General features: G+C 43.4%; 1 protein-coding gene across 1 annotated transcript in view; it reads left to right on the plus strand.

Moving 5' to 3' along the window:
* The window catches only part of LOC147302785 (uncharacterized), a 431,420-nt gene that overhangs the window by 222,710 nt on the left and 193,090 nt on the right, over window positions 1-15,620 (plus strand). The window lies entirely within an intron of this gene.

Raw genomic sequence — 15,620 nt, forward strand, 5'->3', positions numbered from 1 at the left:
GTGTCTCTTTTCCCCTCGGTGAATGTCGACTCCAGGGATCCGGCTCTCGAAGGACCAATTAATGATAGGTTTGTAGTTTGAACCTATCCACTGGAACGTTAAGGACAATCTGCTACGCAGCAAAAAGCAAGACACAAGGCACCAAAGTTCTCTGGTTTACTCATGCATGAGGGAGACCTGGCTGGAGCCAAGCGTCGTTCCACCACTTGACCACCATCAGACTCTCAGCCAGGCTCCCCATAGCACTCCTTTTATTGTGGTTACATGAATATGCATAGGGTCATTAACATATAGCATCTCACATAGGTATACATGTGAACAAAGAATTGTGTGTGTGTGTGTGTGTGTGTGTGTGTGGTACTGCTGATCAAAGGGTCATATAACATCCTTGGTCAGGAAGAGGGTAGACCCCCCTTCACCCTAGATGGTTCACCCTAGATAACATGGTGAGGAAGTCCAGCAGTTCATCTAAACAAAAAGCACTTAGACTAGAACAGACGTAGCTACGTTAATCCTGCCATAAAACAATAAGAGAAGGTACGACCTCTCTCGTGCTCCCAGGATGTGGGTGTGCATTCTAGTGTGGAATACACACCAAGCCCCTGCAGCCTGCTAAAGATCACACATCCTATCACTACACAATTGATTATACACCTCTAAGAATATATGGTTAAATATTTCCTAATACAAATGACAATAATAAAATCTAAACCCATCAGAAAGCGAGAGTTAAAACACTGAACAGTGTCCACTGAGCTTCTCATGCTATTCTCATGCTCAAAGAAGTTTAACAGGACGGACGACTCGTCCATCAGGCGTCCAGCTGTCCGTGACCGTGTCCACAGCAGAGTGTGACCGAGGCTTCATGCTAACACGCACACATGAAGCTAATACCACCACAAGCAGCTGCTCAGTGGATTTGGAGGACAAATGTCTGCAGCTTCTCACAGGCAGTATGCAGAATGTGGATCTCCACAAAGACTGTGGAGAGCTCGTCCCACACTCTAAATCCAAACTTGTCTGCACAAAACTTCTCACACGTTCCCGTCACAAGTGTCTTCTAAGTGAAGCTACCAGGTTCAGGTCCAGCTTGTTTATCTGGAGCTGCAGGAGATGATCCATCCTCACAAAGCAACACAGACAGCAGATATGCAAACGCACAACACAACCAAAGGATTCTCTCTGCATGTCTGTGGCTGATGCTGCTGGAACGAAGCTGTTTGAAACCTTGTTGTTCTGCACTTTGGGACCAGAAGAGGAAACTGAAGCTCTGTGCAGAGGGTCCAATGGAAGCAGCCAAGCGCTGTAAGTGTCTGCTGTACAGGGATGCTGGTTCAGCTGTGGCTCAGTTTCACAGTGTGACTCAATAAAAGCAGCAGGAAATCAAAGCTTGATGCTTTCATCAGTGTGGAAATAAGAAAGTTTCCTGTGACAGACGCTGGAGCTCTTTCACTCTCAGCTTCACAGTTTCAGCTTCAAACTTCTTCCAACATGTTTCTAACACGGCCACATTCCACCTTAATGGAGCTGATATCTTGTGCATCAGCACATTTTCTAAAGGCAGCGATCACATCTTTAGTTTTGGATGTTTAACTGCAGATTGTTTATGTGTTTATAGCACATTAATTACAGCAGCAGCGTTGACCACAGTGCTGTACAAGAATCCAAGATAACGATTAAAATAACTCCTAATATTAATATCACACATCAAATATCAAATAACTCTCATGCTGTATTAAAAGCCAGTGAATACAAATGTGTTTTCAGAGCAGATTTACAGAGACTGACAGCAGGAGCTGGGGCTGTTCGATAGAACGATGTATATATGATGACCATATGAAAACGTCTATCGTTTCATATCACGCTCTTTGTTTCCTGCTTATGTGTTTGTGTTTTCCAGATAAAGCTTTCAAAACGTCTCGTCATCATTGTTGTTTGTTGGGACAAAACGTACAAACATACAGTGCAGCACTGCAGAGTCACACTGCTGTAAATTTGAACACATTCTGTACTGTACAGGAGACACGGCACGAGATTGGCTGACAATGGTCTACAGCCAATCAGGACGCAGAACACAATGCGCTGTAAAAAACAAAAACATGCAAAATTGCACAAAAAAGATCAGCGAAACAGCGAGGCCGCCAAAGGTGAACTGTGTTACAGCGAGGGACCAGCGTATATGTGGTTGTTGGGACGATAAATGTCTTTGAGCTTGTGTCAGAAGACGAGCTGCAGCTTTCTGGACCAGCTGCAGTCTTGCCAGGCAGGTCCCACTAACTCCAACATATAAGGAGTTACAATAATCCAGCTGGGACGTCATGAAAACGTGGATCGCCCGTTCAAGGTTTTTAAAAGATAGAAATGATCTCACCTTAGATAAAAGCCTCAGTTTGAAGAAAGACCGCTGTACAACTGAGCTCAGCTGTTTTTCAAATTGCCGTCAAATATAAGCCCCAAATGTAATAATGCGATTTAATAAAAGAGCTGAACCAGTCTAATAGAGCGCCCTTGATGCCACCATGCTCCAATGGTGAGGTCAAGATGCTGTGGTCAAGGCAGCGGTCAGATCCAAAAGCACAGCGGAGTCTCCTGATCAGTGGCTGATAAAAGATCATTAAGAACTTTTCAAAGTGCAGTTTCAGTGCTGTGAAGAGCTTTAAAACCAGACTGAAACCTTTACAACAGATTGCAGCTGAACAAATATAATCTTTTACAAAATCTTCGACAGGAAGGGAAGCTTTGAAATAGGCCTGAAGTTTGAGCGGACAGAGGATCCAGATCAGGTTTTTAGTACAGGCTGTACAACAGCATGTTTAAAACAGGCTGTACAACACCTGAACTAAGACTGCTGTTAAAAATCGCTAAGATGTCGGAACCAACAACCTTTAAAATCTTTTTAAACACGTGTTGGAACAACTTCATTTGGACAAGATGATGTCTTTATAGCATCACATCGTTCCTCCACCTGATCAAACCACACAGGCTCAAACTGATCAAAAACAGCTGAGCAGGTGAATATTTTAGCCCCGGTGCGATCTCGGGCGAGAGTATCGATGATGGCCAAAGGGCAGCATCCAGCTCTACGGCGGCTGAAGAGCAGACTCAACAGACGCGCGTGATGTGGATCCTACTGCTCTAAAACTGGAGCTTCTTCAATCCATTAAAGAGGACATTAGTACGCTGTTAAAAGAAGAAGTCAGAAATGCATTGAAAGAAGATTTTGACAATATAAGGGCTGACGTGCAAGGACTGAGAAATGAGATCGCTAACAGCATGGCGGCGACGTGCGGCAAAGTTGATGGAGTAAAGGTTACAGTGAAAGAAGCTGAGGATGGGCTGTCAATGTGGAGCGATGAGGTGACCACCCTGCAGTCTACAGTAGAGAGTATGAAGGAGGAGCTGTCTGACCTGAAGGATAAATGTGATGAAGGCAGGAAGCGAAGAGCTAACATCCACATCATAGGGATCCCAGAGGGCCTGGACTCGAGCTCCTCCACGGCCGTATCCGTGCTACTACGTGAAGTGCTGGGTATGGATAAAGACGTTATTGTCGACCGCTCACACAGGAGCCCTATCCTGAGAAAGCCAGCTGGTAACCCGCACGCCGTCATAGCCGAGCGTCACTACTACCAGGATTGTGTGGCTACGCCGTGCCAGGGCCCAAGCCCCGCTTGAGTTTAATGGACAACCTATTGCAATATTACGACTGGGCGATATGACCCAAAGTTCATATCTCGATATTCTTTAGCTGGATGGCGATATACGATATATATCTCGATATTTTTGAAGCCAGAAAGTTCGAACAAAAAGAGAGTTCTTAGTCAAAGCTGTGTCCCAAATCTCACACAGGCACATTTATTAACATACAGCATAGATGTACATGAAACAATTACTCAGAAATAAATGATCAGCATTTATTAAATAATAATGCTCCATAAATAAAAGAAAACAATGTTGTTTTTGTGCATAACAAAAAGCTCACAATCGTGCAGTCAAAATGTAAACAGACGCTGAGCATAATAACAAGCAGCTGCTCTGTTCCCAGGTTCTACTGCGTGACTGACAGCCTGGAGTTTGAAACCCTCTTTGTAACCGTGTCTCTTACAGGTGCCATTTATGGTCCTTATACACACTCAATACAGTAATATTATGTTGAAGCAGAGTACGTATCACTCCGCGAGGCTCCTCGTAGCTGTAATGCTCCAACAATCCATCAAGCGGTGCGGCCTCGTAGCTGAGCAAAGTCGTACCAAAACATCTGTTGAAAGGTTTCTGAGCGCCGTGTAGCACATAAAATCGGTTCGAGGTCAGTAAGCACAACCAGAATTCATCCATAAGGCGCACTGTCGATTTATGAGAAAATTACAGGATTTTAAGTGCAGAAAATATAGTTTATGGTTTTCCTTTGATCTTAGCAAATATCTACGCCTCTAATTGGGACGATCACAGATTTTTCACTAATGTCTTTGCGCGGCTCCCCAATATGTCATCACACAATATCATCTTTGAGGGAGACCTAAACTGCTCATTATCTGCTATGGACCACAGTTCACACAAAAGTACACTTAGTCCAAAGTCAGCATGCGTCATTCAGAGCTTTCTTGATCATTATGGGCTGGCTGATGTATGGAGATTTCATAATCCTGCTTCACGTCAATACTCTTTTTTTCTAATGTCCATAAAACATATATTTGTATAGAAAAACGTCTCCCTTTAGTTACAGAATGTGATTATAAGACTCTGGTGATTTCTCCTCTTGCTTTTTCAATGTGTATTCCTGATGCCTGCTCCAACTATCAGCCATGGAGATTCAACTCAGTGTTGTTAGCAGATGAAGAGTTTGTCAGTTACAAAAGGTCTCAAAGACATTTTTTTTCTATCAATCAGACCCCAGAGATGTCATCATCAGTCATTTGGGAATCTCTAAAAGCATCTGAGAGGCCAAATAATTTCATTTTGTGCCAAACAAAGTGCAACACTGAAAGAACATCATCCATAAATATTGAGTAAGAACTGGACTCTCATACAGCGAGACTCAAATGCCTTTAAACATCAGCTTATCCTGCTGATCCAAGTCCAACACTGAGTTTGTAAAAACATGTTTGTCAATCATTTTGTTTGGTTTCTGAGGAAAATGATTCAATAAGTTGCTGCTAATACACAACATTTCATCATATTTCCTCATAACCCTCTTTTGTCTGACCATTTGATCCCATTTGAATTTGCAATAAAGGATCCACAGAGTTTGGTGACAATAATGACGGTAGATGTTTGTGTGAAAGTGCTGGAAGCAAATGAGTGTGTGATGTTCTTTCAGTGTTGCACTTTGTAGACGCTCCCTGAGCACTGGTCTCACAGCCAGCTGCACATAGAGACCAGTGTTGTTAGTCCAGGTCAGAAGATGACTTGTTGGAATGAAAATGAGCTTGTAGTTTGTCTGCTTTAATAATGTGACTGGAAAAAGGTGTTGGACTTCAAATATGTCCATTTCTGTCACACTTCACCTTTAAAAGTGAAGCCATGTGGTTCCTGGAAGGAAAAACACGACTTTTTCAAGTCTTTGTCCTGTTTTTATGAGAAATGTACGACTTTAATGTGAAACATTCAGAGTTTTTTCTCTTGTTGTGTTTGTTTGAAGCTGCTTCCTGTTGGCTTCAGCTGTTTGGAGTTTCCATTTTCTAAACTTCTACATTCTGAACCTTCTTCAGCTCTGAACAGATGATGAAACACTGAATGATTTCAAGCACTTTGTCTAATAAACTTACATCTTTCATTCTTTATACAGATTGATGGGCTGTGGTTTGTCAGAGATCAGCTGTGATTATCTGGCAGCAGCACTGAAGTCCAACCCCTCCCATCTGAGAGAGCTGGACCTGAGCTCCAACAACAACCTGCAGGATCCAGGAGTGAAGCATCTGTGTGGTTTCCTGGAGAGTCCAGGATGTAAACTTGAAACTCTGAGGTCAGTCAGCATGTTTTAGTTGTGCTGAGATGAATATGATGTGAAAGTTGTGCTGACACTAAACTGCAGACATCAGGCTGATATTATACTGATCCACACTGAGGATCTTCATGGTAAAGTCTGTTTTCTTCTTCTCTGGTTTAGTCCATTGACTGCAGCAGAACAATGTTCACATTTCAAACAGTGATACTCAACGTATGGCCCGCGGCCCACACGCGGCCTGCCCACCTTTCCTGATTCAGAGAGAGGGGACCCTGATTAACTGTGTAGCTTCTTCCTCACAGTTCTAAGTATCAGACACAGCAATGAATAATCCACAGCTGACTGTCTTTAGCAGGTCAAAGGTCACGGCACACAGCAGACAGTCAGAAATATTCTAACTCTGATCATTTATCAGTTGTGACACTGTGAGACTTGATCAGAGGTGTGATCATCACAGCAGAGGCCTTTGTGTCAAAGTCACTGAGGATCAAACAGAAACACATGAAGCAGATTTTCCTCTTCTGGCTTTTTATAGCAGATAACCTTCAAAATATTCTGCAGTCGATCAAAAACTGAAGCAAACCATGAAGCAACATGTGAACATGAGCTGATGCTGCTGAAGTGAAGCAAATTTACAGAGGTTTGATTACAGACACAGCTGAGAGTTTGTAATCTGTCATCATTTTAAAAAGTTTCCATGGAACAGCAGAAATGAGGCTTTACTGTCAGAGGCCGACAGCACTGAACACAACAGCAGACTGGTGGCTAATAAACAGTGAATGATGCAGAAACAGATGTTTGAAGCTGTTCTTGGAGTACACTGAGAGAGAGAGAGCTGTGCAGGCAGGAACAGCCAAAGTCAGAGAGAATTCATGAGCATATTGATCAAACGTGAAGCAGAGTTTGGATCTTCTTTTGCTGCTGCTTCACTCAGTTTTGGTTGGAGACAGATGAAACCTGCAGCTTCAGGATCTGTGAGCTGTCCACTTTCAGCCCCGACGGCGTGTCCGTGTACGTGCCGTCGAGTGAACGATCCACGCTCTGTGTTTCCATCTTTGTGTGTTTAGCTGCTCTCATTTACTGTTTTAGCTGTTTGCTGCTTGTTGAAATAGTTTGTGAGCTTTAACCTGAGATTCTGGCAAAATACATTTATATTAAACATCGATTCAGGATTGAATGAATCAACATCGTTTTATTTGAATTAAAACCATTTAAATGGGAACATGAATTTTTTACAGCTGCCTCTAATGCTGGGTAATGTCAGCTGGTCCATGTGCAGCTGGCTGTGAGGCTCAGGGAGCGTCTACAAAGTGCAACACTGAAAGAACATCATCCATAAATATTGAGTAATAACTGGACTCTCATACAGCGAGACTCAAATGCCTTTAAACATCAGCTTATCCTGCTGATCCAAGTCCAACACTGAGTTTGTAAAAACATGTTTGTCAATCATTTTGTTTGGTTTCTGAGGAAAAAGATTCAATAAGTTGCTGCTAATACACAACATTTCATCATATTTCCTCATAAGCCTCTTTTGTCTGACCATTTGATCCCATTTGAATTTGCAATAAAGGATCCACAGAGTTTGGTGACAATAATGACAGTAGATGTTTGTGTGAAAGTGCTGGAAGCAAATGAGTGTGTGATGTTCTTTCAGTGTTGCACTTTGTAGACGCTCCCTGAGCACTGGTCTCACAGCCAGCTGCACATAGAGACCAGTGTTGTTAGTCCAGGTCAGAAGATGACTTGTTGGAATGAAAATGAGCTTGTAGTTTGTCTGCTTTAATAATGTGACTGGAAAAAGGTGTTGGACTTCAAATATGTCCATTTCTGTCACACTTCACCTTTAAAAGTGAAGCCATGTGGTTCCTGGAAGGAAAAACACGACTTTTTCAAGTCTTTGTCCTGTTTTTATGAGAAATGTACGACTTTAATGTGAAACATTCAGAGTTTTTTCTCTTGTTGTGTTTGTTTGAAGCTGCTTCCTGTTGGCTTCAGCTGTTTGGAGTTTCCATTTTCTAAACTTCTACATTCTGAACCTTCTTCAGCTCTGAACAGATGATGAAACACTGAATGATTTCAAGCTCTTTGTCTAATAAACTTACATCTTTCATTCTTTATACAGATTGAAGGACTGTGGTTTGTCAGAGATCAGCTGTGATTATCTGGCAGCAGCACTGAAGTCCAACCCCTCCCATCTGAGAGAGCTGGACCTGAGCTCCAACAACAAGCTGCAGGATCCAGGAGTGAAGCATCTGTGTGGTTTCCTGGAGAGTCCAGGATGTAAACTTGAAACTCTGAGGTCAGTCAACATGTTTTAGTTGTGCTGAGATGAATATGATGTGAAAGTTGTGCTGACACTAACCTGCAGACATCAGGCTGATATTATACTGATCCACACTGAGGATCTTCATGGTAAAGTCTGTTTTCTTCTTCTCTGGTTTAGTCCATTGACTGCAGCAGAACAATGTTCACATTTCAAACCTTCACAGAAGAAGAAAAATCCTCCACTGGAAAATTCACTGTGAAACTCTCAAACTCTTCATTGCACCTTAAAGTCTGTGTGACACTGAAATCCAAAGCAAAATGTGCGTTTGCTTTACAGACAGCAGTCCAACACAAACATACACACATCATCCAAAACACAGTCCAACATCCAAATCTCCTCCACTGCCAGCATGAATGATGGGAAAGAGAAGGAGCAACACTCTGACATTCAGGGTTAGAATGAGTTTCATCAAGCAGACTGTGAAGATCAAAGCTGCATTAGAAAGCTTACATGAATGAATGAGTGGACAGAAGTGGACAGAGATCATCTGAAGCACTTCAAAGGCTTTAAATCAGCACATTTCTCTTTATTCTTTATCAACTCTGTTAGTTTCTCTCAGTTTTCTGTGGAATGAAGCTAACAGCAGGCTAATAAGATGCTGACCAATAGGTTTCTATTAAAGGTTGTAATTTGTATATGAAAAAGTGCTTTGGCTCAGCAGGGATCAGCTTACAGGTAGAATACAGCTGCTGGATGGGATTAGCATGTCATAGCTATCTACCAAACTGCTAACTGGGGGATTTCAGGCCATCTATGGATCATTTTTGCTAACTGTTTATTCAGCTTAGGCTCACAGGGCTGCAGCCTGTGCCCTAGCTGTCATAGGGCAAGAGGCGTGGTCCACCTGCACAGGTGAGCAGTCCATCACAGGGCCAACAGAGAGCGACAGAGAAGCACTCCCTCACATCCACACCTACAGCCAATGTAGAAGCACCAATGAACCTAAGCAGCATTTCATTGGACTGTGGGAGAACATCCAACCTCCACAGGAAGGCCCAGCTGACCAACAAGCTTCAACCTACAACCTTCTTGCTCTAAGGCACTAGTGCTAACCACTTTTGCCCATTTCAGCCCAAATCCTGCATCTTCCTGTTTCTGACTCCAGGCCAGCTCCACTAACACTTTCTCATCAGACACTGCCACCTAGTGGAGGAAGTCTTAGTTCCATTTGAAGCTTCAGATTACAGTTAGTTCCTTTACAAAGAGGTGGAGGTGGTGGGGCCACAGCACCATCATCACTGAGTGCCATAGGACACTTAACCTTTGTTTCCATATGCTGGGAACTTCCTGTTGTTCCAAGGAGGACTGGAAAATGTGTGAAAACCTCCCAGTCAGTTCCTCACAGCACACTTCAATCATTTCCCTCCCACAGCATCAGGACCAGGGCTTTTTCTCTCTTTGGTCCCACTAAGAGATTTCCACACAAACACCTCATCAGTGGGACTCTCAGAGCTACCAGCCCTTTGCTACAATCACAAAGCTCTTCATTGAAATCAATGATATCAAAGCTGGAATCAAATGAGTCCAAGTCTTCTGCTGATTCAGCATCACATTCATCTTTGCTCCTTGTTCTGCATCCCCACCATGGACTTCATTCCTTTCCAAGCCAGCCTTGAGTGTCCTTTATTCAGCTCATCCTCTGCTTTACTTTTACACCTGATTTTAGCTGCTTTATCTCTCTTTCAACAGGTTTCTGTGCCTCAATCTTTTTCTTCTCTCCCTCATAACAAGACAGCTTCTTCTGCCTGAGAACATGTTGGAGTGATTTACTAATCCAGGGCTGCTTATTGGGGAAAATACTTCCTGTTTCCAAAGTAATCCCCATTTTTCCCAGAAAGAAATGTCAGTAGAAATCGATGATCTAAGTGAGAACATGAGCCTTTAAAAAGTCCCAGTGGGTGCAGTCAAAGCAGTCCCTCAGTCCCAGTATAGAGTCTTTGGTCCAGACTGGAACAGCTGTGTGCCCAGTTTGAGCTCTCTTCAGTGCTGTGACCTGACAGACCCAGAGGGGCCATCACATCACATTTAGAAGCTCCCCTGATGGAGCCACAACACATGTCCAATACTTAGTCTGTCTTGTTGGACCAACTGGAAGAAATGATTCAAGGACTTAGTCACAGAACAGAGATTCAAATCTCCAAAATCCAACTGGCTGCATCAGGACATATAGTCTGAAACTCTGCACAGTTTCCTGTTTGAAGCTGCTTCCTGTTGGCTTCAGCTGTTTGGAGTTTCCATTTTCTAAACTTCTACATTCTGAACCTTCTTCAGCTCTGAACAGATGATGAAACACTGAATGATTTCAAGCACTTTGTCTAATAAACTTACATCTTTCATTCTTTATACAGATTGGTGAACTGTGGTTTGTCAAAGATCAGCTGTGATTATCTGGCAGCAGCACTGAAGTCCAACCCCTCCCATCTGAGAGAGCTGGAGCTGTGGGGAAACAATCTGAAGGATCCAGGAGTGAAGCATCTGTGTGGTTTCCTGGAGAGTCCAGGATGTAAACTTGAAACTCTGGGGTCAGTCAGCATGTTTTAGTTGTGCTGAGATGAATAAGATGTAAAAGTTGTGCTGACACTAAACTGCAGACATCAGGCTGATATTGTACTGATCCACACTGAGGATCTTCATGGTAAAGTCTGTTTTCTTCTTCTCTGGTTTAGTCCATTGACTGCAGCAGAACAATGTTCACATTTCAAACCTTCAAAGAAGAAGAAAAATCCTCCACTGGAAAATTCACTGTGAAACTCTCAAACTCTTCATTGCACCTTAAAGTCTGTGTGACACTGAAATCCAAAGCAAAATGTGCGTTTGCTTTACAGACAGCAGCCCAACACAAACATACACACATCATCCAAAACACAGTCCAACATCCAAATCTCCTCCACTGCCAGCATGAATGATGGGAAAGAGAAGGAGGAACACTCTGACATTCAGGGTTAGAATGAGTTTCATCAAGCAGACTGTGAAGATCAAAGCTGCATTAGAAAGCTTACATGAATGAATGAGTGGACAGAAGTGGACAGAGATCATCTGAAGCACTTCAAAGGCTTTAAATCAGCACATTTCTCTTTATTCTTTATCAACTCTGTTAGTTTCTCTCAGTTTTCTGTGGAATGAAGCTAACAGCAGGCTAATAAGATGCTGACCAATAGGTTTCTATTAAAGGTTGTAATTTGTATATGAAAAAGTGCTTTGGCTCAGCAGGGATCAGCTTACAGGTAGAATACAGCTGCTGGATGGGATTAGCATGTCATAGCTATCTACCAAACTGCTAACTGGGGGATTTCAGGCCATCTATGGATCATTTTTGCTAACTGTTTATTCAGCTTATGCTCACAGGGCTGCAGCCTGTGCCCTAGCTGTCATAGGGCAAGAGGCGTGGTCCACCTGCACAGGTGAGCAGTCCATCACAGGGCCAACAGAGAGAGACAGAGAAGCACTCCCTCACATCCACACCTACAGCCAATGTAGAAGCACCAATGAACCTAAGCAGCATTTCATTGGACTGTGGGAGAACATCCAACCTCCACAGGAAGGCCCAGCTGACCAACAAGCTTCAACCTACAACCTTCTTGCTCTAAGGCACTAGTGCTAACCACTTTTGCCCATTTCAGCCCAAATCCTGCATCTTCCTGTTTCTGACTCCAGGCCAGCTCCACTAACACTTTCTCATCAGACACTGCCACCTAGTGGAGGAAGTCTTAGTTCCATTTGAAGCTTCAGATTACAGTTAGTTCCTTTACAAAGAGGTGGAGGTGGTGGGGCCACAGCACCATCATCACTGAGTGCCATAGGACACTTAACCTTTGTTTCCATATGCTGGGAACTTCCTGTTGTTCCAAGGAGGACTGGAAAATGTGTGAAAATGTCCCAGTCAGTTCCTCACAGCACACTTCAATCATTTCCCTCCCACAGCATCAGGACCAGGGCTTTTTCTCTCTTTGGTCCCACTAAGAGAATTCCACACAAACACCTCATCAGTGGGACTCTCAGAGCTACCAGCCCTTTGCTACAATCACAAAGCTCTTCATTGAAATCAATGATATCAAAGCTGGAATCAAATGAGTCCAAGTCTTCTGCTGATTCAGCATCACATTCATCTTTGCTCCTTGTTCTGCATCCCCACCATGGACTTCATTCCTTTCCAAGCCAGCCTTGAGTGTCCTTTATTCAGCTCATCCTCTGCTTTACTTTTACACCTGATTTTAGCTGCTTTATCTCTCTTTCAACAGGTTTCTGTGCCTCAATCTTTTTCTTCTCTCCCTCATAACAAGACAGCTTCTTCTGCCTGAGAACATGTTGGAGTGATTTACTAATCCAGGGCTGCTTATTGGGGAAAATACTTCCTGTTTCCAAAGTAATCCCCATTTTTCCCAGAAAGAAATGTCAGTAGAAATCGATGATCTAAGTGAGAACATGAGCCTTTAAAAAGTCCCAGTGGGTGCAGTCAAAGCAGTCCCTCAGTCCCAGTATAGAGTCTTTGGTCCAGACTGGAACAACTGTGTGCCCAGTTTGAGCTCTCTTCAGTGCTGTGACCTGACAGACCCAGAGGGGCCATCACATCACATTTAGAAGCTCCCCTGATGGAGCCACAACACATGTCCAATACTTAGTCTGTCTTGTTGGACCAACTGGAAGAAATGATTCAAGGACTTAGTCACAGAACAGAGATTCAAATCTCCAAAATCCAACTGGCTGCATCAGGACATATAGTCTGAAACTCTGCACAGTTTCCTGTTTGAAGCTGCTTCCTGTTGGCTTCAGCTGTTTGGAGTTTCCATTTTCTAAACTTCTACATTCTGAACCTTCTTCAGCTCTGAACAGATGATGAAACACTGAATGATTTCAAGCACTTTGTCTAATAAACTTACATCTTTCATTCTTTATACAGATTGGTGAGCTGTGGTTTGTCAAAGATCAGCTGTGATTATCTGGCAGCAGCACTGAAGTCCAACCCCTCCCATCTGAGAGAGCTGTACCTGTACTTCAACAACCTGCAGGATCCAGATGTGAAGCAGCTGTCTGATCTTCAGCAGAGTCCAGACTACAGACTGGAGACTCTGGTGTAAGTAGAGTGATGGAGTGAGTGGGTGGTGCTGTCAGCAGTATTGTACTAAACACAGTCAGTATGAAACAAAGATCCAGTGTTTCCTGTAAAGCTGCAGCTTCTCAGTGAAGCTGTGAAAGGAGAACGGTGACAGGCTTCAGGATTGGACACAAACACTTCCTGTTTCTCACCTTTATGGTCACCATAGTAACGGCTGACACGCTCTGATCAAACACTGTCAACAGCCAATCAGCTCTCTGAACAAAGCAGCACGCAGACCAATGACTGCATTGATTTCCAAGTTTAAAGCAGTGAAGAACACAGTCTGTAGGTGAGGAAGAATTTAGTGAGAGCAGATGTTTGGATGGAATTCCTCCAGTTAACAGCTGGAACCGTCCATCTGGATTGTTGGGCTTGTTGTTGGGGTTCCTACAGAGCTCAGAGTGGACACACCAAGGTTCTTCTAATGAATGAAAGTCCAAACTCAAACTAGGAGGGAAAAACATTTTCAGCAACTTCAATAAAAATCCAAAGATTAGAAAAAGTGAAGCAACAATGAGTCCTAGTACAGTCCCAGCACTGACGTCCCTGCTGCTCTTTATACTGGATGTGCTGCATCACTGACTGACAGCTGATGAAGAGTCTCTGGAAACACTCGTTTATCTCCTCTGCTCTTCCTCCTTCTCTCTGCAGGAGGGGATGATGGTAAACAGGACGGTGTGTGTGCTGAGAGAGGAGCAGCTGTGTCCTGATGATCCAGAGAGGTTGAAGCAGCAGCAGCTTGTGTGTAGAGACGCTCTGACTGGGCCATGTTACTGGGAGGTGGAGAGGAGAGCTTCATCCAGCAGTGACTGACAGAGGAATGAAGTGCAGATGACTGTCAGTGCTGCAGAGTGAACTGCTCTGAGAACAGCTCCACTGTCAGACACAATGTAGAGTCCAGCATCAGCCCTGTGTGTCCCTCTGGATCTGACAGAGGATCATCAGTGTATCTGGACTGCTCTGCTGCTGCTCTGTCCTTCTACAGTCTCTGCACAGTCTCTGTCTCACTCTGGAAAGATTTTACAACTTGTTGTAATTACAGAACGTTAATATAATATTCAAACATGTGATCTTCTCTTTATTTCTGAATCTTTACCAAATAAAGAAAAACCAAACTAACAAACAGAAGCTGTCGTGTCCTTTTTCACCACATCTGTGAATCTTTTCTGTGTTTTTCCTCTTTTCCTCCTTCCTGCAGCTCCATCTTCATCATTCTGTGTCCAGTATATGTGAACACGTCCAAAGCATCTGAGCCTCATGTTACCCGTTTGTGTGAGTTACGCCTGTCGTTGTGTTGTGGTGTATAAATAAGGGGCAGGAGACAGCGCTGGATCTCTGAGTTCTTTACTCTCAATTTCTGCAACATCTGCAATATCTAGAAATGCAAACCTGTGAGCTGTGTGTGTTGTGCGTCTGCTCGGCCACCTCTCCTCCGGCCGTGCTGGAAGCAGCTGTGCGTTTGACAGTTTTATCGACTCGACAATAATCGAACAAATTAAATGTTCAAAAATATCAACTTAAGCACTTCAAAGTCAACAAAACGCTTAAAACAATGAAATAATATTTCACTGAAAAAACAACAGCTCGTAAGAACGATACACAAAATAATACAGAAACAAACAAATAAAAGTTATTAACCAGGATCCATGTTTTTGTCACAAACACTGAATCAGCTGATTCACTCTTTATGTTTCTGAGTTTGTTTTGTGATTATAGTTCTGGTTTCTGTTTCTGTGTCTTCACTGTGTCCCACGTCTCCTTACTTTGGACTCTGTGTTATATTTCCTGTTTTACTTTGACAGTCCCGTGTTACTGTTTCCTGTCTCGTGTGTGTAATTGGTCCCAGCTGTGTTTCCCTCCTGTCTCCCGTTCCCTGATTACTAAACTGCGTCCACGCCGCCGGCGCTCCTCTCCACAGCTGGATTCCAGGATTTCAGAGCATCCAGCTGTGGTGAGTGATGGAGACACTTTCTCTGCTCCCTCAGTAATCAGGACAGTTTATTGAACATCAGAGGACATAAAGGACTGTTTTTCACCTGCCCGTTCTGAAGCTGGACATTAAAGACTGCTGGCTTCAAGGACATTAATCCCAGTGTCAGCCAGCCAATAACAGCCTGTGTTTTTCAGCTCTTTAGGAGTCAGAAATGAGAAAGACACAGACTGCTAACCGCTCCCTGCAGGAAATAAGCTCCGCCTCTTCCTGTCCTGTATATGAGGGATTCTGACATGAGACACAATGAGTTTCCTGTTTA

Source organism: Aulonocara sp. 'chitande type north' Nkhata Bay, linkage group LG23, assembly GCF_057382095.1.
Source record: "Aulonocara sp. 'chitande type north' Nkhata Bay isolate Kocher_YH1m ecotype deep benthic linkage group LG23, A_spYH_male_GT1.1, whole genome shotgun sequence".
Classification (NCBI taxonomy): domain Eukaryota; kingdom Metazoa; phylum Chordata; class Actinopteri; order Cichliformes; family Cichlidae; genus Aulonocara; species Aulonocara sp. 'chitande type north' Nkhata Bay.